We start from the raw sequence: 23,280 nt of genomic DNA, 5'->3' as shown, positions 1-23,280 counted from the left end.
GATAATATTTGTGTTAGTAAGGATCATTGTCACTGACTTCTAAAGTCCAAAATAAGTCAATTTACAGTAATTGGTCTGTTATTTGCAATCTCTTAATGTTGAAAATTTTGGCTACCTATAGTGATTACACGTTAAAGTTGCATAATTAAGTATTTAAATGCATTAATTAAGTGTTACCATTTTAATTAAATACTTAATTATGTCTAATGTTTTAATCATTGAGCTCGTTTGATAATTTTAAGATAATTATCCTATTTTTACCATAAATTTATAGATATTCGTCTTTATTATTGTAGGATAATTTTTATAAATTAAAGTCGAAATTAAAATGTACATGGGTCGTGCATGAGAGAAACCGGGCCATGCATGCAAGGTGAGCCGTGTACATGAGTTGGAGTTCAAATCAAGGTTGTGAGCATGAAGAGAGGTTATGTACGTGAGTTGTGTGCGTGTAGAGACCCGAAAAAATAGTAATAATAAAATAATAAAGAAAATAGAAAATTTGGTTTGGCACAGGCCAAACCGTCGATGGTTTGGTGGAGCTTAGAAAACCATCGATAGTTTTGAGTTACCGCGGTCAGGTAAGGGTAAAACAGTGAAAATGGGTTTGATTAATAACCAAACCATCGATGGTTTTGTCCAGGGACAACCATCTATAAATAGCCACAAAGTTCATTTTTTTTTGGGGAAAAAAAATTTAAACCCTTCTTTCTCTCTCTAGGCTGCGGTACTCTTTCTCTCTCTCTCTCTCTCTCTCTCTCTCTCTCTCTCTCTCTTTGATTTTTGGCCCGATTTCAGCCCAAATTGAAGGATAAATAGCATTTCAGAATCCTGGCGACGATTCTCCGTAGTCTACCCAAAACTGGGGTAAGGAAGATATTTTTCAAGTTGAATTAGTTATTGGAAGAGTACGGGCTTAGGAGTATTAAAATGGTAAATATTCTGGGGTTGAGCTGATTGAGTTAGGATATATGCATACAGGGCTAGTGCAAGTGCTGCAAGCACAATTTTGGGATCCCTGTAGGCACCTTTCTAGGAAATAGGTAAGGGAAATAGATTATGTTAGGCGTTTTCAGAAATTTTATTGATTAAATTATAATATGTGATTTTTGTGTAATATATATACATTTTCCAGAGTATAAAGATTTGTGAGAATGGGAACTTTGGAAATGATATATGTATGTTTGAGAAATTGGGTTATTGAGTTCGAGTAAAACCGTATAGATGGTTATACTACTATTTTTAGTAGAATATTATTATAGTATAAGTTATCACTTAATCTATGTGGCATGAGTTTGAAAGTTATGTATAATTAAATTTGTCAGTTTCTATGGTAAAATATATATAGAAAGAGGAATGATTTTATATAATATTACAACGTTCTATATAGCACTATAGTACATATTTTATACAGTATTACAACGTTTTATATAGAACTACAGTACAACATTTGTTACAGAATTACCAAATGATAGCGTTTTATATAGAACTACAGTATAATGATATTTTATACAGATTTATAGTATTTCAGTAATTTTATACAGATTTATAGTATGACATGTTTTGTTCTTGTTTGTGAAAATGACTATTAATAATCCTATGTTGAGAAATATGAAATTCCTACCGATGTCGTTGGGGAGGTATGCTCAGTATGGATAGTATGTTGTGAAGTTCCTACTAATGTCGTTAGGGAGGTATGCTCAATATGGATAGTTTGTTGTAAAGTTCCTATTGATGTCATTGGGGAGGTATGCTGAGTATGGGTGTGAAGTTCCTACTAATGCCATTGGGGAGGTATGCTCAGTATGGATAGTTTGTTGTGAAGTACCTACTGATGCCGTTAGGGAGGTATGCTCAGTATGGAAATTGTGTTGTAAAGTTCCTACTGACACTGTTGGGGAGGTAAGTTCAGTATGGAAATTGTGTTGAGAAGTTCCTACTGATGCCGTTTTGGAGGTATGCTCAATATGGAAAGTAAGAATGTGTTGAGAATTGAAATGATGTGATCTGTTGTATTATGTAAAATACCTATATGTAGATTTATATAAACACGACTATTTATTAAGCCAAAGCTTGTTTTGAGAAGGAAATATGTATTCTAAAATATATGTATTTGTGTGTAAGTACAATTTTATATGCAGATTTATGTAAATAAAGAAATTTATTAAGCCAGAGCATGTTTTGAAAAAAAGTAAGTATTTTCAAATATATATATGTGTGAGTACAATATTACATGGTTTATCAATTATAGTTAATTATTTACTAGATATACTTATGATACACTAAAACTCATCTGCCACACATTGATAATAATCTATTCCGCCTTACTGAGAGGTGTCTCACTCCTATAATTTCTATCATTTTAGGAAACCTAGGCAACCAGGCTTAGAACTCTCCAGAGCAGAGTTTGAAAGTATTGTTTAGGGTAAGTAGTGGAGACACCATGGTGTATAAGAAAGTAATTTGTGTATCTTTGAAATGGATTATAGATGGTTATTTTCTGGGTTTATGTAAAACTATGATGATGATTAGAACTCTGATATTGTAGTTTGATGTATATATATAGATGCTTCCGTTGAGTAATATAATATGTTTGAGGATTGTTGTACCTAGTGCCCCTTTGAGCATCACATGATACTATAGTGTATTTTATATAGAGATTATATATGGAGTATTACATAGGGCGATACAGATTGGTATTAGAGTAGAATTATCTTATATATATAGCAAAATTTTCGGGTCATTACAGTTAGTATTAGAGCCTAGGTTGCTTGGTTTGATAGACTTTAGTGCGCAGTGGATAGCAATACCAAAGTATAGGAATGAATCTTGATGAGGGTAGGAAATGGGTAGACTAGGATTTTAGCAAGTCAATGTTGGAAATTAAGATAAGAATTTAGGGTTTTGTTTCACTACCTAGAGGTAGGAACTCTGTGATGGTTTTTGTGATTTTCCTAGAATGACGATTTTAGGAAAACCATGGTAAACTATCATCGGTTTTGTTTTTGAGTGGTAAGACTGAACCTTAAATTTGGAAATGAGGATGTTAAGTTGATTGGTGGTATGAGGATATCTTATGGTTTTTACTTAGATAAATGTATTAGTTGTGTTATAAAGTTAGGAATCTCATAATATTTTGTTTTATTCCAAGCATGGACCCTAGGAATAGCAATGCAAACGTTGGTGGTGATAATGATGTGGGGCCTTTTAGCATGGGCGACAATGATTCTGATGCGGTATTGCGTAGTATCGCCCAACAAGTTGTGGTTGAGATAGGAAGAAATTCAGGGGAACAAAGCTACCCACTAGCTCACTAGTGTTGCACCATCAAGCAGTTTACTCGAATGAATCCTCCATCATTCTTAGGAGGAGCTGACCCATTCATGGAAGAGAACTGGGTCTAGGAGATTGAGAAGACATTGGTAGTTCTCCCTTGCATCGAGGAGCAGAAAGTGTCATTTTCTACTTTTAAGATGATAAGGGAGGCTAAACACTTGTGGAGATCAGTGAGGCTACTAAAGGAGTAGAGGCCGATACCCATATCTTTGACCGGGAGTCACTTTAATGAAATATTCTTTGAATGACACTTCCCTCTACTACCAGAAATACTAAAGCAGCGGAATTTCTTAATTTGACCCAAGGGCACCTAATGGTTCAGCAGTACGCAACAAGATTTGTAGAGCTATCCCAATTTGCCCTATACATGGTGCCAGATGAGGAGAAGAAGGTGAGGATATTTGAGGAAGGCTTGAGACAGGGTATGTGACAACTCGAATAAAATGGAATTTGAATAATTAAGAGGGAGAGAAATAGAAACAGAAACAGAAACAGAAGGAGGCCATAGACTTCGTCGACGACATTGCATTTGGGGGATAAAAATGATTTCAAGAGATTTCCTGGATTCATTGACGAATACAGCGGTTCGTTGATGAGTGCAGAAGAAAATTTGTCGACGAGAAAATACCGAGTGGGGTTTTGGCTGCTCTGAATTTCGTCAACGAATACAGGGTCTCCTCATCGAATTTAACGAACGTGTCTCGTCAATGAATCTGGCCCTATATATATATATATATATATATATATATGTATAAAATCCAATTTTTATCTTCATTCTTAAGCAATCTTTGCCCTCTCTCTTTCCCCTTCGGCCCTCTCTCTCTCTCTCTCTCTCTCTCTCTCATCATTTTTGGGCCAAATATACGTTGGATCAACAATCCGAAGTCACCACGACACTCCTGGTGAAGTTCTCTATGAGTTTGCCGGAGTGGATCGTTGGGAAAACAAAGTTGGAAATCATCCCTGAATTGAGGTAAGGCTTTTTAAGCCGAATTTGGTCTTGCGATAGTTATAGGAAATGATGTACGCATGAAAATACTGAGGTTTAATACTGGGAATTTTCAGTTTCAGGGTATTGAATAGGAAATCCTACGGGGGTCAGGTTAGGATATTTTAGGGGCTTTCTTAATAGCCAGGTAAGGGAATAAACTAAAGCAGTTATTTTCCATGCAAATTATTATTAATTATAAGTAAATCTATTTTTAGAAAAGCATATGCTATATTTGTTTATTATGAATGAAATGTACGATTGGGAAAATACTGCTATGATGATTAAAATGTATATGTATGTAGGAGATGCCAAAGAATCACGAATTTAGAATATGAAGTATGACTTTTAACAGCACATGTGTGGCATGAATATTATTTTATGTGAAATGTATTATGCTATGAAAGATTTTACGAGCAAAGCATGTTTTCAGGTATTATGAAAATATGAGTTATGTTGTGATGAATTTGATGAATATATGATAAATGATTTATTTTTAGAATGTATATACCTGAAATGATTCTGGAGCGAGGCCATGTATTTATGTTATTGGCACGAGGCCGTATTTATGCTATCGGCATGAGGTTGTATTTATGTTATCGGCACGAGGCCGTATTTATGATAACGACACGAGGCCGTATTTGTGTATGATTTCGGCACGAGGTCATACTTATGAAATTATGAAAGATGCTATATTACCATGTACTATATGTTATCAAAACTTGGATGTTAGTTTAGTTCAGTTCAAGAGCTTGGTACCGTAGCTATATGTAGATCAGATATCTACATTCAGATTAGTGCTAACCATCCCACAAGGGGATGGGAGATGGATAGTCGATGTGGCTTTCAGTAGAGTGTGGACATCCACCTGGCAGTCCGGACCAGGGTGTGGCGGGCTCATCGTACTTACAGACATATTTGACTTGGCAGTGGTCGGCCAGCCATTGTCGGGTCTAGCCTTTGGGCTGCACAACCCGTCATGGGAGGTAATACATGACATCAACTAGCTATTCATCCTAGGTATATTTTCAGTATTACAATTTTAGCAAATGTTTTATGTATGTTATGATTTATTAAAAAATATGAAATTATATGATTATCCAGTATGATATGATGAATGTTTACAAAGTTATGAAATGTACTGTATACATATAAATGCCTTAAATATTCATATTACCACACAGTTATATTTAATTTATTTTCCCTTACTGAGAAGTGTCTCACCCCCGAATATTAAATGATTTTCAGGAAACCCAGAGGGACCGGAGGGTCAGGGCTGCCATTAAGTGGGTTTAGCTTCCCTACTAGAAGGGTAAGCATTGAACTAGGATCAGGAGATTTTTGTTGTACGATCCTAGTGTTATTTTGACTTTTTTGGAAAATTGTAAATAAATATAGTATTTTGTGAATGTAAATAACTCTGGTATTATATTTCATGGTTGAATGATTGAGATTTTATTTTACCGCTGCTTAGGTTTCCACTGTGATTGACAGGTGTCTCCGTTACCCACGGGGTCGGGTTGACTTTTCCATTATTATGTTGCATTTTATGTTAAGAAAATTGAGGTCGCTACAGGGTATTTATGAGCAAGTAGTGGAATTCTAGGTCCATACCTTCTCAGAATTAGTGGATAAAGCCACAGTGATAGAGACGAGTTTGCAGAGAAGTGCAGGAATATAGAATCAGAGAAAGAGGCCCATACCTTCTAGTTTTCATGCAAGTACAAGTCAGGGTCTAGGGTGGGGGCATGGTAACAATAGGGATCGGAGATAGGAGATGGAAAAGTGGGAATTTCCAGGTAACCCATCATACCCTTTTAGTCCTACATATAACAAGATGCATCTGGGAAAAAGCCGGAGAGGAACACATTCTTGTGATCAATGCGGTAGATCCGGCCACATCGCACGAGAATATCAAGGCTGTTGAACAATGCACCCCCACTAAATCAATACCGAGGAAACAATTAGGCACCTCGAGGCAACCAATAGAGGAATACCGCCTAGGTATGTGTTTATTCCCTTACTCCAGGAGAGGCAAAAAATGTTGGTGATAGGTAACATTTTATATTTTTGAACTAAACAATAGTCTTATTTAATTGTGGAAAAATTCATTCATTTATATTTATGTAGAAAAGTACTTAGAGATTATCCATTTAAGTGTAAAGTTACTCCCTGGAGTCCGAACTAGTTGGGTAGGAAAATCGTACTCATAGTTACATATATAGATATAGTTACAGATACAAATACAGTTGACTTAATCTGGTTAGGCCAACCATGGCTAGCCCGCCTTCGAGCCGCACAACTCGGATCATGTGGGGTTAATTCATGACGTTGTTTGTTAATCCATCCAAGGCAGTTCTTCTACGCATAAATGTGTATTTGCTTATACAAATATATTATCTTATATAGAGTATGATGTGAAAGCGAAGGTAAATTATGATTGTATATTTAGGAAGCACCAATACTTTTTGTGAAAAAGAAAGACAAGTCAATAAGGATGTGCACCGACCATTGGGAAATAAATAAAGTGATGATTAAGAATAAATACTTGCTACCCCATATTGATGATATTGTAGTTTATTCGAAGAGTCCTGAGGAGCATGGAAATCATATGAGGTTGGTATTTCAGGTACTAAGAGAGATGAAACTTTATGCTAAATTCAGGAAATGTGAATTTTGGCTGGAGAAGGTTGCATTCCTTGGACATATCATATCCAGGGATGGTGTTTCTTTAGACCCTAGTAGGATAGAGGTGATAGTGGTTTGGGTGAGATTGAGGAATGTTTAGGAGATCTGAAGTTTCTTGGGTTTGGTAGGGTACTACCGACGGTTTGTGGAAGAATTTTCTAAACTATCGGGTCCTCTAATATGATTAACGAGGAAAAATGTGAAGTTCGAGTGAACCGATGATTGCGAATAGAGTTTCCAGGAACTGAAACAACAACTCGTCACTGCTCTAGTTTTGACCATTCCATTAGGAAATGATGGTTTCGTGATCTATAGTGACGCATCTCAGAAATGGTTGGGGTGTGTTATGATATAACAGGGTAAAGTTATGGCATACACTTCTCTACAACTTAAGGAGTATGAAAAGAACTACCCTACGCATGATTTAGAATTGACTGTAATGGTGTATGCATTGAAAATCTAGAGGCATTATTTGTATGGTGGAAAATGTGAAATATTTACAGATCATAAAAGTTTGAAAAATTTCTTCACGTAGAAGGAGTTAAATATGAGGTAGAGGAGATGGTTGGAATTGATAAAGGATTACGACTGTATCATCAATAACCACCTAGGGAAGACTAATGTGGTAGCCAATGCATTGAGTCAGAAGTTAGGGAACACATCAGTATCAGTAGTAGTAGATCAATATCAGATTAGAATGGATTTAGAATGTTTGGTGTGAAATTGGGGGAAAAAATCACGAAACATTCATTGCTAATCTGGTCATTCAACCAAGCACTACTGGGAAGGATTAAGACTGCTTGGATGAAAGATACAGAGCTAGTAAGATTATGGGAAAAGTGCAGGGTGGATTGGGGATAGATTTTAATATTTCAGATGGGGTCTTGAGGTTTTGTACTAGACTGTGTGTACCTAATGCCACTAAGATTAAAAGAACCATTCTAGATAAGGCATATCATTCTCTTTATTTAGTGCATCTAGGAAGCACCAAAATGTATTGGGATTTGTGAGATTTTCTCTAATGGAATAATATAAAGAAATAAATTGCTCGATATGTAGAATAGTGTTTAATATATCAGTAGGGGAAAGCTGAGCATCAGATTGGTGTAGTAGAAGCGTGATGGGAGCATATCATCATGGATTTTGTAATGGGGTTAGCGCCAGTATTTCACCCCCTAGACTGATGGACAGACAGAGAGAATAATCCAGATACTAGAAAATATGTTGCGGGCTTGAGTGTTGGATTTCAGGGAAAACTAAATTCAGTACCTGCCATTAGTAGAGTTTGCCTATAACAATAGCTACTAGGCCAGTATTGGGATGGCGCCATATGAAGCATTGTATGGTCGAAGGAATCGATGGCGCCATATGAAGCATTGTATGGTCGAAGGAATCAATCTCCACTATATTGGGATAAGATATTCCTAAGAATTGTGTACTAAGGAATATTCTGTTGGTATAAGTATTGATCAACAAATTTTGAGGACGAAATTTTTTATAAGGAGGGGAGAATGTAGAAACCCAAAAAATAGTAATAATAAAAATAATATAGAAAAAGGAAATTTGGTTTGGCATAGGCCAAACCATCGACTGTTTTGGTGGAGCTCAGAAAATTGTCAACAGTTTTGAGTTACCGTGGCCAGGAAATGATAAAATAGTGAAAATGGGTTTGGTTAAAAACCAAACCATTGACAATTTTGTGTGGGGACAGCCATTTATAAATAGCCACAAAGTTCATTTTCTTGGAAAAAAATTTTAAACCCTTCTCTCTCTTTCTAGGCTGCAATACTCCCTCTCTCTCTTTTTGATTTTTGGCCCGATTTCAACCTGAATTGAAGGATAAACGACATTTCAGAATCCCGAAGACGTTCTTCCGCAGTTTAACCGGAGTGATTTCACTGTTTTGGCTTTCCAGGCGCCACTCCAAAATTGGGGTAAGGAAGATGTTTTTCAAGTTTAATTAGTTATTGGAAGAGTATGGGCTTAAGAGTATTAAAATGGTAAATATTATGGGGTTGAGCTAATTGAGTTGGGATATATGGATACATGTTTTGTACGAGCATCGTAGGCACAGTTTTGGGATCCCTGCGGGCACATTTCTAGGAAACAGGTAAGGGGAATAAATTATGTCAGACATTTTTAGAAATTTTACTGATTAAATTATAATATGTGATTTTCGAATAATATATGTATGTTTGAGAAATTGGGTTATTGAGTTTGAGTAAAACCGTACAGATGGTTATACTACTATTTTCAGTAGAATATTATTATAGTATAAGTTATCACTCAATCTATGTGACATGAGTTTGAAAGTTATGTATAATAAAATTTGTCAATTTCTATGGTAAAATATATATATATATATATATATATATAAAGAGGTATGATTTTATACACTATTGCAATGTTCTATATAGAACTATAGTACAAATTTTATACAGTATTATAGCATTCTATATAGAACTACAGTACAACATTTGATACAGAATTACAGAATAATAACCTTCTATATAGAACTATAGTATGATGGTATTTTATACAAAGTTATAGTATTTTAGTGATTTTATAAAGATTTATAGTATTATAGGTTTTGTTCTTGTTTGTGAAAATGACTTTAATAATTCTGTGCTGAGAAATATAAAGTTCCTACTGATGCCGTTAAGGAGGTATGCTCGGTATGGATAGTATGTTGTGAAGTTCCTACTTATGCCGTTGGGGAGGTATGCTCAGTACGGATAGTTTGTTGTGAAGTTCCTACTGATGCCATTGGGGAGGTATGCTGAGTATGGATAATATGTTGTGAAGTTCCTACTAATGCCATTGGGGAGGTATGCTCAGTATGGATAATTTGTTGTAAAGTTCCTACTGATGTCATTGGGGAGGTATGCTTAGTATGGAAATTGTGTTGTGAAGTTCCTACTGATGCTATTGGGAAGGTATGTTCAGTATGAAAATTGTGTTGAAAAGTTCCTACTGATACCGTTCTGGAGGTATGCTCAGTATGGAAAGTAAGAATGTGTTGAGAATTGAAATGATGTGATTTGTTGTATTATGTAAAATACCCATATGTAGATTTATACAAAAACGACTATTTATTAAGCCGAAGCTTGTTTTGAGAAGGAAATATGTATTCTAAAATATATACATATATATATATATATGTATATATATGTATGTATGTACGTATATGTGTGTGTGTGTGTGTGTGTAAGTACAATTTTATGTGCAGATTTATGTAAACAAAGAAATTTATTAAGCTAGAGCATATTTTGAAAAGAAAGTAAGCATTTTTCAAATATATTGTGTTAGTACAGTATTACATGGTTTATCAATTACAGTTAATTATTTACAGGATATACTTATGATTCAGTAAAACTCATCTGCCACACATTGATAATAATCTATTCCGCCTTACTGAGAGGTGTATCACTCCTATAATTTCTATCATTTCGGGAAACCCAGGTAACCAAGCTTAGAACTCTCCAGTGCAGAGTTTGAAAGTATTGTTTAGGATTAAGTAGTGGAGACACCATGGTGTATAAGAAAGTGATTTTTGTATCTTTGAAATGGATTATAGATGGTTATTTTCTAGGTTTATGTAAAACTATGATGATGATTAGAACTCTAATATTGTAGTTTGATGTATATATATAGATGCTTCCGCTGAGTAGTATGATATGTTTGAGGATTGTTGTACTTGGTGCGACTTTGGGTATCACATGATACTATAATGTATTTTATACAGAGATTGTGTATGGAGTATTACACAGGGTGATACAGGTTGGTATTAGAGCAGATTTATCGTATATATATATAAAATAAATAAAAAAATAAATAATATATAGAAAAATTTTTGGGTCGTTACAGTGCGTGTGTGAATGAGCCGGGTGCCATGCATAAGGACAAGAAGCCATGAGCGTTGAGTGGGCTAAGCTTCAAAATGTAAGAGAGCCACGCACGAGAAAGAAAGTTGTTGGGTCGTGAGATTAAATGAGAGTACGTGCATGGGCCATGCACATGAGAAGGCCCATGCGCTGAAGGCTTTTGGGACGGCCACATAGGGTCTCGGGCCATGCACTTAATCTAAAGAAGAAAAGAAGGAAGTGTAAAATTGAAGAGGCGTGTGTGCATGGGCTTGAAGTGAAGTCGTGTGCATTCAAGGGAAGGCCATTAGGTCATGTGCATGCAGAAAGAAGCCATCTAAGCATGCACGTGAAGAGGAGGTTAGTGCTGAGCTGTGTTAATGTTGATTAAATCTGGGGGCCTGCATGTGACAAGACGGCCCATTCAGACAGCACATGAAAACGGCGCGGGGTGTTGGAATAACAGATACAGTTTGAGCTTTTCAATTTAGTTTTTATAAGGTTGCTTGGGGCTCAAAATTTGTGAAAACTTGGGGAATACTCCAAGTCACTTGGGGATCAAGTTACATACCTTTTCAAGACTATAAATAAGCCTCAAAGATCATTGAATCAATGAACTAAGAATTCAAATTCAGCAAAAATTCAAAATCTCTCTCAATTCCTCTCAAATTCTTAAGGCTCTTTCTTGCTCTTAAGCTCCCATATTGTGCACGAATTCAACTGAGTTTTAACTGATCTTATTTCACCGAAATTATGCTATAAATTCTAAATCTTTCAATCATTGAAAGAATCAATCGGTGATATACTTCATTGAGCTTCAAGTTAATTTCCATATTGTTATTTACTTTGAAGTATATTATAGTTTTGAATTGTTGTACTAATAAGCTCTTTTAGAAGAAAATTTTTTGTACACAAATATTTGATTTGTATCTTGTAGATTGACAATTCCAAGGTTTGTTTGGATCATTGGCTAAGCAAGGGGATATTGCTTAGAGAGGCGAGCTCTAACCTAATTAAGGAGTGACCGAACAAGGGGACATCATTTGGAGAAGGTGGGCTCTAGCCTTAATCAAGGAGTGTTGTAAAGGTTTGTTCCACCCGTTAAAGGAACAGGTTTAGTGGATCCTTTGGTGGTTTGCCAAAGGTGAGGACGTATTTCGGTCTCACTCTTTCTTTCCCTACTCTTTATTTTCAGTACATATTTAAATTGCGTGGATGGTTTAAATTGAAAATCATATATACTGCGTATATTTGGGAATTAAGTAAACTTAAAGTTTAATTTTGATTGGGTCTATGAATTTATAGAAAGACCCTAGGTTTGTGTAATACTGGTTGTGAATTTTAGACTAAACCTAGAAGGAAGTTTAAATACCCAATTCATCCCTCTCTTGGGAATACACCAATTCCAACATGGGCACCACTCCAAAGCAAGAGTGGGATTTAGGGAATTAAGAAAATTGATTATTTTTGGGAGTTTAATTGTTTATTAGAGTTTAGGGACCTAGGAAATTTTAAAATAGTATTTTATTTTAGATTAAATTTATTGAACTAGTTTTATTGAATTCAGGGTTCAAGTGAGCACCACAGGTATAATTTCGGGATCCCTGCAGGCGTAGTTCACGAAATTAGGTAAGGAAATAGATTAAGTTAGTTATTTTTAGAAATTTATTTATTGAATATACATTATTTAATTTTGGGAATTTATTTATGAATTAATTAGTTTGGGAAAATACCGATGTTGAACTAAGTAAAACATGATTTCATATTTAATATTATTTCGTCAGTAAAATATGTTATTTTCAAGACAGATAATATGATATAGTAATACTTACTTGTGTGGCGTGAGTGTAAATGATTTTACTGCAGATTTGTAATATGTCATAATGTTTTATATTTTTACGAAATAAGCATAATGTGATCAAGAATATGAAAATGTTATTTATGAACAGAAAAGATATATTATGTGAAATGTATTATATAGTATCAGAACCTGGATGGTTACTTACATTAAGAGCATGGTACTGTAGCTAGCTAGTCAGATCGGTGTAGTAGGTATATCCACTGAGTGTCGATCCCAGTAGTTTTGATGGTGTAGTAGGTTGGGTGAACTAGATTGGGTATAGCCGATAGTGCAACCACACTATTCAGGAAGTGTGGGTTTGTGGCTGATTAGCCCGGAAGTGTAGGTGGTGTAGTAGGATACCCACTGTGTTATTGACCCGTGAAGTGTACGGTGTAGTAGGATGGGCAGGCCGGGTTGGGTGGGCAATCATGCTTATTATATTATGTTTGACTTAACCTGGTAGGCCAGCTAGGTTAGGTCCAGCTTTCGAGCCACATAACCCAAATCATGAGGGGTGGTGTCATGAGACACAGACATCTAGGGTATACTTTCAGTAATATACATATTTAGCAGATGATTTCAATATTATATTAATTCATTATGATTATGTTTATAAACATAGATTTTCCGTGTATTATCAACTACAACATAAGTTATACTACAATTAAATTATTTGTAGTATATGTGTATAATATGATAAACTAATGTTGTCACACACTAGTATTAGTCTATTTCCCTTATTGAGAGGTGTCTCGCCCTAGCATTACAAATATTTCAGGAAATCTCGATAGACGAGTGGAGCGAGCTCCGTGACTAAGGAGTTCGTTGGTTTTGCCCAGTAGTAGGGTAAGTAGATGAGTCAGGGACATGATGAATTTTAGGGTTTATACGTTTATATGTTGAAATAGTGAAACTCTGGTTGTTGGATATATGTAAAGTGTATTTTGGCTCCCTTGCTTAGGTAATATGTATGTATAAACAAGTAAATTCCCAGTACTTATGAGTTCGGGTTGACTTTGACTTTGTACTATGGTATCAAAGTATTATCAGAGTAATAATATTTTAATATAAAGAAAAAAAATGGTTCTAAAGTTAGGGTGTTATATTTTGGTATCAGAGCCTAGGTTGCTAGGTTCTATAGACTCTAGTATACAACGAAATACAATACTAGAGTATAGGAATGAGATTGTAATATAAGTCAGTTATTTTTAGAGGATGAGATTGGAATTTAGGTTCTATCTTGCGGCCTAAAGGCAGAAGTTCCGTGGTTGTTTCTGTGATTTTCCTGGGGTGACGATCTCAAGAAAACCATAGTAAACTATCGTTAGGTCTTGTTTCCGAGTGGTAGGACTGAATTCTAAATTGGAATTGAGGATGATAAGATGAATGGTTATAGAAGAATATTTTTTGAGTTATAGTATGATGATTGTATTGGTTGCGTGATAGTAATCAAGTTCTGATACTGGTTGTTCCTTTAGCAGGATGGACCCTGGGAACAATAACACCAATGTTAGAGGTGATGGAGTAGGGCTTTCCAGTATAGGTGGTGGAGACCTCGATGTAGTGCAATGTAGGGTCACCTAGCAGGTGATGGCAAAGATGGCTAGGAGTTTACGGGAGCGGAGCTACACGATTGGGAAGTTCACACGCATGAAGCCCCGTCATTTTTTGGAGGGAGGCTAACCCACTCGTGGTTGAGAATTGGGTCCAAGATATCAAGGACATGTTGGCAGTAATTTCATGAACAGATGAGCAGGAAGTGCTATTTGCAACGTTCAAGTTGACTGGGGAAGCAAAATTCTGGTGGAGATCAGCAAGACTGGTAGAGGAGCAGAGACCGGATCTTGTAGCGGTGACCTGGATCCGCTTCAAGGAGTTGTTCTTCGAGCGATACATCCCTTCTACTATTAGAAATGTGAAGGCAGCAGAGTTTTGCATTTGACGCAAGGGCATATGACGGTACAATAATATGCAGTTAGATTTATCGAGCTATTCCGATTTGCCTGGCACTTAGTGCCAGATAAGGAAGAAGGCGAGGAAGTTTGGGGAGGGCCTGAGTCAAGGATTTTATGAATAGGTTATAAGATTTTGGGCCCAGACTCTTTCGGAGATAGTTGATAGAGACACAGTGATTGAGAGTGGCGTATAGAGAGGTGTTGCGACACAGAGTTAGAGGAAGAGGCCTGCGCCTCCAGATTTTTGGGCAGGGTCTAGCTGGGTGCCATAGAGGAGGCAGGATAGTAGAGGAGGTCAGAGACAGGGGATGGGAGGTCAAACGATACAGGATAGACCGATGCCTCTCTTTGTTCCATATGCTATAGGAGACACTCGGGAGAGTGCCGAGTCAGAGAGATGGTATGTTGTCGATGCCGTTAGCTTGGCCACATGGCAAGAGATTGCCGAGCACCATTAGTTTTTTCGCCTAATCCTGGACCATATCGAGGAGGTTCCAGGTAGTTCGAGGTGAATAGTAGAGGAATACTGGCCTAGTACGAGTCTATGCGCTGACACCAGGAGATGCTGAGGTGGCAGGAGATGTCGTGACAGGTACTTTTTCAATTCTGTCATATAAGTTGCTGCCTTGTTTGATTCAAAGGCGACTTATTCTTTTATTGCCCGGGAATTTGTTAAATTTTGTGGGATGCTAACTTAGCCGTTGGATATCAGTTTGTCAATGCCTATGTCGACTAAGGCAGTAGTGTTGCATTGGAAGGTACTTACGAACTGTCCAGTTTGTATTAAGGGGAGCTCTTTACCAGGTAATTTGGTAATTTTAGATATGCATGGGTTCGAGGTAATTCTGAGAATAAACTGGCTAGCTGCTAACCATGCCAATATAGACTATTATTAAAAAGAGGTAGTGTTTAGACCTTCAAAAGGATAGGGGTATAGATTTGTGGGGTCATGGGTGCGCACCCCACCATAGTTGTTATTTGTCATTTAGGTGAGGAGGTTGTTGTTAAAGGGTTTCCATGGATATTTGACTTGTACGAAGGAAGTATCGGAAAGGGAAATTGAGGATATTCTAGTAGTGAGGGATTTTATTGGTGTATTCCCTGAGGATTTGTCAGGACTTCCTCCAGATCATGAGGTAGAATTTGTTATTGATCTAGTTCTAGAGACAACACCAATTTCTAAAGCGTTGTATGGAATGGCACCGGCAACACTAAAAGAGTTGAAGGAACAGTTGCAGGAACTGTTGGATAAGGAATTTATTCGGCCAGCGTGTAGCCTAGGGAGTTCCGGTATTATTTGTGAGGAAGGAAGATGGGTCCATGAGAATGTGCATCGATTACATATTTCCATGTTTCCATAAGTCAGCCAAAATAGTGGGAATAGTGTAATCCTAAAATTAAGATGCCCATAAGAATGTAAGATACTAAGTGGGCAACAATTGGACTCCTATGTTCTATGGAAATTCTTTATTCCCTGGGAAGTGGGGTCATCACCATGACCTGAAACCAACCACGGGAACAAGATGTCATGGGCATCATGTTGCCAAGTCTTTCGAAGGATCCTGTGAATCAAATAACACCTAACAGAATCATCTTTATCAACTTACCTAGAAGAAAAATCATAATGATACTCGGATCTTAAACAATTTGCTATCCAGAAGGAAAACCATGTATGCTAGGACCTGAAGTTTTATTTTTTTGCTCTATCTTGTGCGAATCCTACTTGGTAATAGGACACCAATTTAACCATTTAAGCATTGACTCAGTTGGGATTTAACTTGTGTACAACTTCATGTGAAATTTTTCTGTGGTTATCTTCAGTTGGTTACAGCTTTTGAAGCCATCTTTAGAATCTAATCCTTCTACCATTAGCAACTCTTTAGTACAAATAAATGTCACCCTTTCCTTCTTGGTCCATTTCACATAAGATTTATGCTGTCAGACAATGTCCGATCTCTGATCATAACTAACTGAACAACTTCATTAGTATTGTATTCTGTACCAAAACCTGAGACACATGTTTATTGCATATTTGTCTAGCCATTAGAGCAAGATCAGGGTTGGCTTGAGTTAATATACCAAGACTTAGACTTGCCATAATTGTAGTCCATGTATTTCATTAAGGAAATTTTTCAACTATATTTTGATATTCAACGTTTGCCAACATAGGTTGGAAGTGGAATCTTAAAACTGTTTGAAGCAAGAAAGGAAAAAAAAAAAAAAATCTAGGAACCAAATTTGGTAGGAAAATGATACTTTACCCTAATTTAAAAGTGTAAGCCTGTGTATTAGTTTGACATTGAAAAGGAAATGTATGATTAGAATTCCAAGAAATGTTTAGAAGCTCATATAATTCTTACTCAAACGAATTACAAAGTTATGGTGAGAGTTTTGAAGTGCTTTCATACAATTGATCTAACGAGTAAATGATTACACATTATGGGCTGAGATTTCCCAGAAGGTATGGTCCTTGATGAGTATGAGTCATTATTGCAAGTTCTTCATTTAAAGATGAGGCTAACCATTGGTGGTTACCTATTGATCATACACCTAGTTGTTAGTTTTTGAAAGAAAATAGTATTTAGAAATCCAAATGGAGTGAGGGTTTTCTTTCTAACTAATAAGCTCTCATATTTGACATCTTGAGTGCTTGTGAAAGGACATAATTTGGGCACATGTCCGGGGTTGTAACAACAATGAAAGAAATATACAAGTTAATGAAATCCAAACTTCTTTAACCTCAGGTGATGAATTTTTAGATATTCTTCCCAGACGATTTATCGGGGTTACCTCCAAGAGATTGAATTTAATATTGATTTGGTGTTAGGAATGGAGCCTATGTTAACTGCTTCATATAGAATGACACTAATTGAACTAAGGCAACCTAGGGTGCAACTATAAGATTTCCTTGACAGGGAATTTGTTCGACATAGTATATCATCATAGGTTGCACCTGTGTTATTTACTAAGAAACATATGGGGACCTTGAGGCTATGCATTAATCATTGGAAGTTGAATCACGATACATTAAGAATTGGTATCGACTTTCAAGGATTGGTCGATTATTTGATTAATTGGTAAATCCCAAAATTTTTTAAGATTGATTTGCAATTAAATTATCACTAACTAAGATTTGGGAATTACATATCTCAAAGATACAATTGAGGACACAGTAAGATCACTATAAGTTTCTGGTGTTACCAATTGGGGTTACCTATGCACTTTGTATTTTCATGGATAGGATGAATCAAATTATTCAACCATACTTAGATCAATTCATATTAATTTTATGGATGATTTTTGGCGTTATATTCAACAAATTTTGATGACGAAATTTTTATAAGGAAATGAGAATGTAACGCCCAAAAAAAAAAAACTATTATTACAGGAGAATGTAGTGATTTCAAAAAAATAAATAAATAAATAAATAAATAAATAAATAAATTATATATATATATATAACATCAGGAAGCTTCTAGCTTCGTAACAGAATTGAATTGAGAATTTCAATTAGACAAAGCCCCCCTACGCGTCCCTCACATCTCTCTCTTCCAGCGTCTCTCCTCTCATCTCCTCTCCCACTCTTTTAAATTTCTTGGCAAATATTCAGCCGATTGAAAATCGAAAAATGCCACTAGGCTCCATTCTCCGCCACTGACATTTCTACCACAGCGGATTTATCGTAGGAGCGGTGTGGGCACCACTCTTGGGGAAATGTATACTCCCTCTCTTTTCTTAATTTCTACTTAAATCTTCAGATAAATCGATGATCGAGCACCATCACAGGATCTTAATCTCGATCGTCGTCATTTTGGCCGGAGCAAATTTTCAATTTGGGAGCCCTAAGCACCACTCCAAAGCAGGAGTGGGATTTAGGGAATTAAGAAAATTGGTTATTTTTTGGAGTTTAATTGTTTATTGGAGTTTAGGGACCTATGAAATTTTAAAATAGTATTTTATTTGAAATTAAATTGATTGAACTAGGGTTATTGAATTTAGGGTTCGGGTAAGCGCCGTGGGTATAATTTCGGGATCCCTGCAGGCATAGTTCAGGAAACCAGGTAAGGGAATAGATTAAGTCAATTATTTTTTAAAATTTATTTATTGAATATACAGTATTTAATTTCAGGAATTTATTTATGAATTAATTATTTTGGGAAAATACTAGTGTTGAACTAAATAAAACATGATTTCATATTTAATATTATTTCGTTAGTAAAATATGTTATTTTCAGGACAAATAATACGATATAGTAATACTCACTTGTGTGGCATGACTATAAATGATTTTAGTGCAGATTTGTAATATGTCAGAATGTTTTACATTTTTACAGAATAAGCATAATGTGACAATAGTTTTAAAGTTAATGAACAGTATAGAAATTAAGATATTTTCCAGCATATTATGATATGATAACTGGCACAGATGCCGAGATATGTTAGCTGGTGCAGATGCTGAGATATAACAACTGGTGTAGATGTCGAGATTAGTTTTATTATGATGATATGATTCAGAAATTATAAAATAACGGTTTTATTCAGAGTTACATAAAAGCTAGATTTTATTTCAAAAATATGAAAATGTTATTTATGAACAGAAATATATATATTATATGAAATGTATTATATAGTATCAGAACTTCGATGGTTACTAACGTTAAGAGCACGGTACCGTAGCTAGCTAGTCAGATCGGTGTAGTAGGTATACCCACTGAGTGCCGACCCCAATAGTTTTTGATGGTGTAGTAGGTTGGGTGGACCAGATTGGGTATAGCTGACAGTGCAACCACACTATGCAGGAAGTGTGGGTCGATGGGCAATTTGCCCAATAGTGTAGGCGGTGTAGTAGGATACCCACTGTGTTACTGACCCGTGAAGTGTACGATGTAGTAGGATGGGCAAGCCAGGTTGGAGGGGCAATCATGTATAGTATGTTGTGTTTGACTTAACCTGGTAGGCTAGCCAAGTTAGGTCCGGCCTTTAGACCACACAACCCAGATCATGAAGGGTGGCGTCATGATACACAGACATCCAAGGTATAATTTTAGTAATATACAGATTTATCAGATGATTTCAATGTAAAGTAAATTCATTATGATTATGTTTATAAACACAGATTTTTCGTGTATTATCAGCTACAACATAAGCTATACTACAATTAAATTATTTGCAGTATATGTGTATAATATGACAAACTCATGTTGCCACACACTAGTATTAGTCTATTTCCCTTAGTGAGAGGTGTCTCACCCTAACATTATAAATATTTCAAAAAATCCCAACAGATGAGTGGAGCAAGCTCCGTGACTGAGGAGCTCATTGGTTTAACCCAGTAGCAGGGTAAGTATATGTGTCGGGGATATGATGGATTTTAGTGTTTATACGTTTATATGTAGAAATAGTGAAACTCTTGTTATTGTATATATGTAAAGTGTATTTTGGTTCCGTTGCTTAGGTAATATGTATGTATAAACAGGTAAATTCTCGGTACCTATGGGTCTGGGTTGACTTTGACTATGTATAATGGTATCAGAGTATTGTTAGAGTAATAATATTTCAATATAAATAAAAAAATGGTTCTAAAGACTAGGCGTTACATGGTAGACCAGCCAGCGTTAAGTCCCGCCTTCGGACCACAACCCAGCCATGTGGGGCTATTACATGACGATGAGATGGATGGGTCTCCTCATTACAGACGCGATACACTCATATGATAGTACTTTGACATATATGATACTCTATATACTGAAATATTTATTGAGCTTGATTATATTTTTGAAAAAAAGTATATGGTTACAAGTATACATATATGTTATGGATATAAGTACAGATTCCTACGATACCTCAGTTAAATTAATATTTTTATAAACATGATATGATACACTGAAACTCATTACCACACACTGATAATAATTCATTCCCTCTTACTGAGAGGTGTCTCACCCCATAGATCTTAAATATTTCAAGAAATTCAAAACTTAAAGTAGAGCGAGCTCTGAGATAAAGGATACGTCGCCCTATAGTGCAGGGTATGTGGGTTATTTTGAAAAAAAAAAAACACGATTATGGGTGTATAAACCTTGAAACAGTGGTTGACTTATTTTTAGAATTATGTGTATATTTTGGAGACATGTAGTACTCTGGTATTGTAAATAAAGTTTAAACATTTTATGTTTTCCATTACATAGATAAAGTATGTGTGTGGACAGATGTACTCCCGGTACCCCATTTTGGGACCTGGTCGACTTAATTATTATTATTATTATTATTATTATTATTATTATGGTATCAGAGGTAATTGGTTGAAAAAAGAAAACAGGGCATAACAACATATGCATGCTACACACTCGCACACACACCCAAGTACACAGAACACACACACACACACACACTCACAAAGTATAAATAGGGGTAGAGAGAGAGAGAGAGAGAGAGAGAGAGAGAGAGAGAGAAAGAGAGAGAAAAGAGAGAGAGAGAGAGAGAGAGAGAGAGAGAGAGAGAGAGAGAGAGAGAGAGAGAGAGAGAGAGAGAGAGAGGCCCTTCGAGCTATGATGTAGAGGAGATGAGAAGAAATAAGAGGAAAGGGGAAGAAAGAAAGAATGAAGGAGGTGGAGAGAGGCCAAGAAAAAGAAGGAGTGGGAGAAGAAGACACAAGAGAGAGACCCCTTCGAAAAAAGAGAGAGTGCTCTTGGGCTTTGAATAGAGAGAAGGAGGGGAGGGGACGACAAAGAAATGAAAGAAGAAAAGAAAGAAAATAAAGAAAATAAAAGAAGAAAGAGAAAAGGGGGGTGGCTGGTTTAGTCGCTGGAGGTGGTAGGGAGGTGATAGAGAAAGGATGACTAGTGGGATTTGGGGGATATTGATGGACTAGGGAGCATAGGGGGAGTGTAGGGAGGTGATGGAGTAGGCAAAGGTGGAAGGGGAGAGAGGAGACGAAAAATCGAGGGGGGAACTGATAAAAAATGGTGGCTCCGAGGTCCCCTACCCAGAACACGAGGAAGAAGAAGAAAAGGGAGGTGGAGGCAACCCCAAAATGGTGTCTTTTTGCTCCCCTTTTTTTTTATTTTTTTTATTTTAGAATGACCCAAAATGACATTGTTCAATGTAAGTGGTAGATGCATGTGTGCATGCACTTGTGCATGGGCGCCACTTGTCAGCGCATGCATTATGAGCTAGCCTTTTTCAAAAATCAAAACAATGTTGTTTCAAAGGCCCTATGTGCATGCCCGTAGCCCTCCATGCTTGCGTGCGACCATGTGCCAATCCTAAATTAATTTTTATGTTTATTTTTTGAAAAATATTTTTTCAAAACTTTTTATTTTTTAATAATTTAATATTAATATCTTATATTATAAAATAAAATTTATTTTATTAAAATAAAGAAAAAGGTGTGCATGGTCCATAAAAATGACCAAAAATTCTAGAATTGTCCAAAAAATATGAAAACTATAGAAAAGCTAGAATTTGTCTTAATTTTTGTGCAAAAGCCAAAATTAAAGTTTGACCCATCCTTACAATTTTTAAGTGTTGTAGATTTCTTGGTGCAATTAGATTTGGTAGAAAAGAAGAGTTGGAAAGCTAAAACAAATGGGGCCTTCCACCTCTATTTTTTTTCTTAAGAGAATTATACCTCTATTTACCATTATATATTGCTTTGAATCACTTGGTGCAATCAAAAATGGCAAAAGGAGAACAAAGCAACCTAAATTGATAGAGATTTTTCCTTAATTTGTATGCTTGAGGTAAATCACTATCAAATCTCTTCCTACCATTTCATATTGCTTTGAATCACCTAGTGCAATCATAATTGGTTGAAGAAGAGTATAAAAGCTCAAAATGACAAGAATTTTGCCTTAGTTTGTGTGCCCAATGTCAAAATCAATGTTTGATTTTTTTCTTACCATTTTAGACTTCTTTATATCACCTAGTACAGTTAGAATTGGCAGAAGGAAAGTTGAAAGGTAAAAAAATGAGAAGGATTTTTCCTCGATTTGCATGTCCGAGGTCAAAATCATTTTTAAACATTTTTTTACCATTTTAGACAACTCTAAATCACTTAATACTATTAAAATTGCAAGAAGAAGAGCAAACAATCTTGGAATGGTATGAATTTTGCCTTAATTTGCATGCTCAAGGTCAAAATCACAGACATATCTCTTCTTATCATTTTAAACTACTTTGAAAAACTTAGTGCAATTAGAATTGGTAGAAGGAGAGTAGAGAAGCCCATAATGATACATGTTTGTCCTTGATTTACATGCCCAAGATAGAAATCATTGTTGGACCTCTTTGTACCATTTTGGACTACCCTAAATCACCTAGTGCTGTCAGAATTAACCAAAAGAGAGTAAAAAAAAAAAATCTCAGAAAGATACGGGTCTTACCTCGATTTGCATGTTAGAGGTCAAAATCATTGTCAAATCCCACTTTACCATTTTAGACTATCCCAAATCAACCTATGCACTTGAAGATGCCAAAAATAAAGTAGAAAGGCCAAAGAAACACTAAAGAGAACAGTGGGGTTTTGACTACCCTCAGCTCCTTAGAGGAAAATCTGCTTAAACAAAATGGGCATTAATAGTTTGTTATTGAAGGAAGTCATGAGAA

Source organism: Malania oleifera, chromosome 12 (assembly GCF_029873635.1).
Source record: "Malania oleifera isolate guangnan ecotype guangnan chromosome 12, ASM2987363v1, whole genome shotgun sequence".
NCBI lineage: Eukaryota > Viridiplantae > Streptophyta > Magnoliopsida > Santalales > Ximeniaceae > Malania > Malania oleifera.
Note: the sequence above shows the minus strand (reverse complement) of the source record.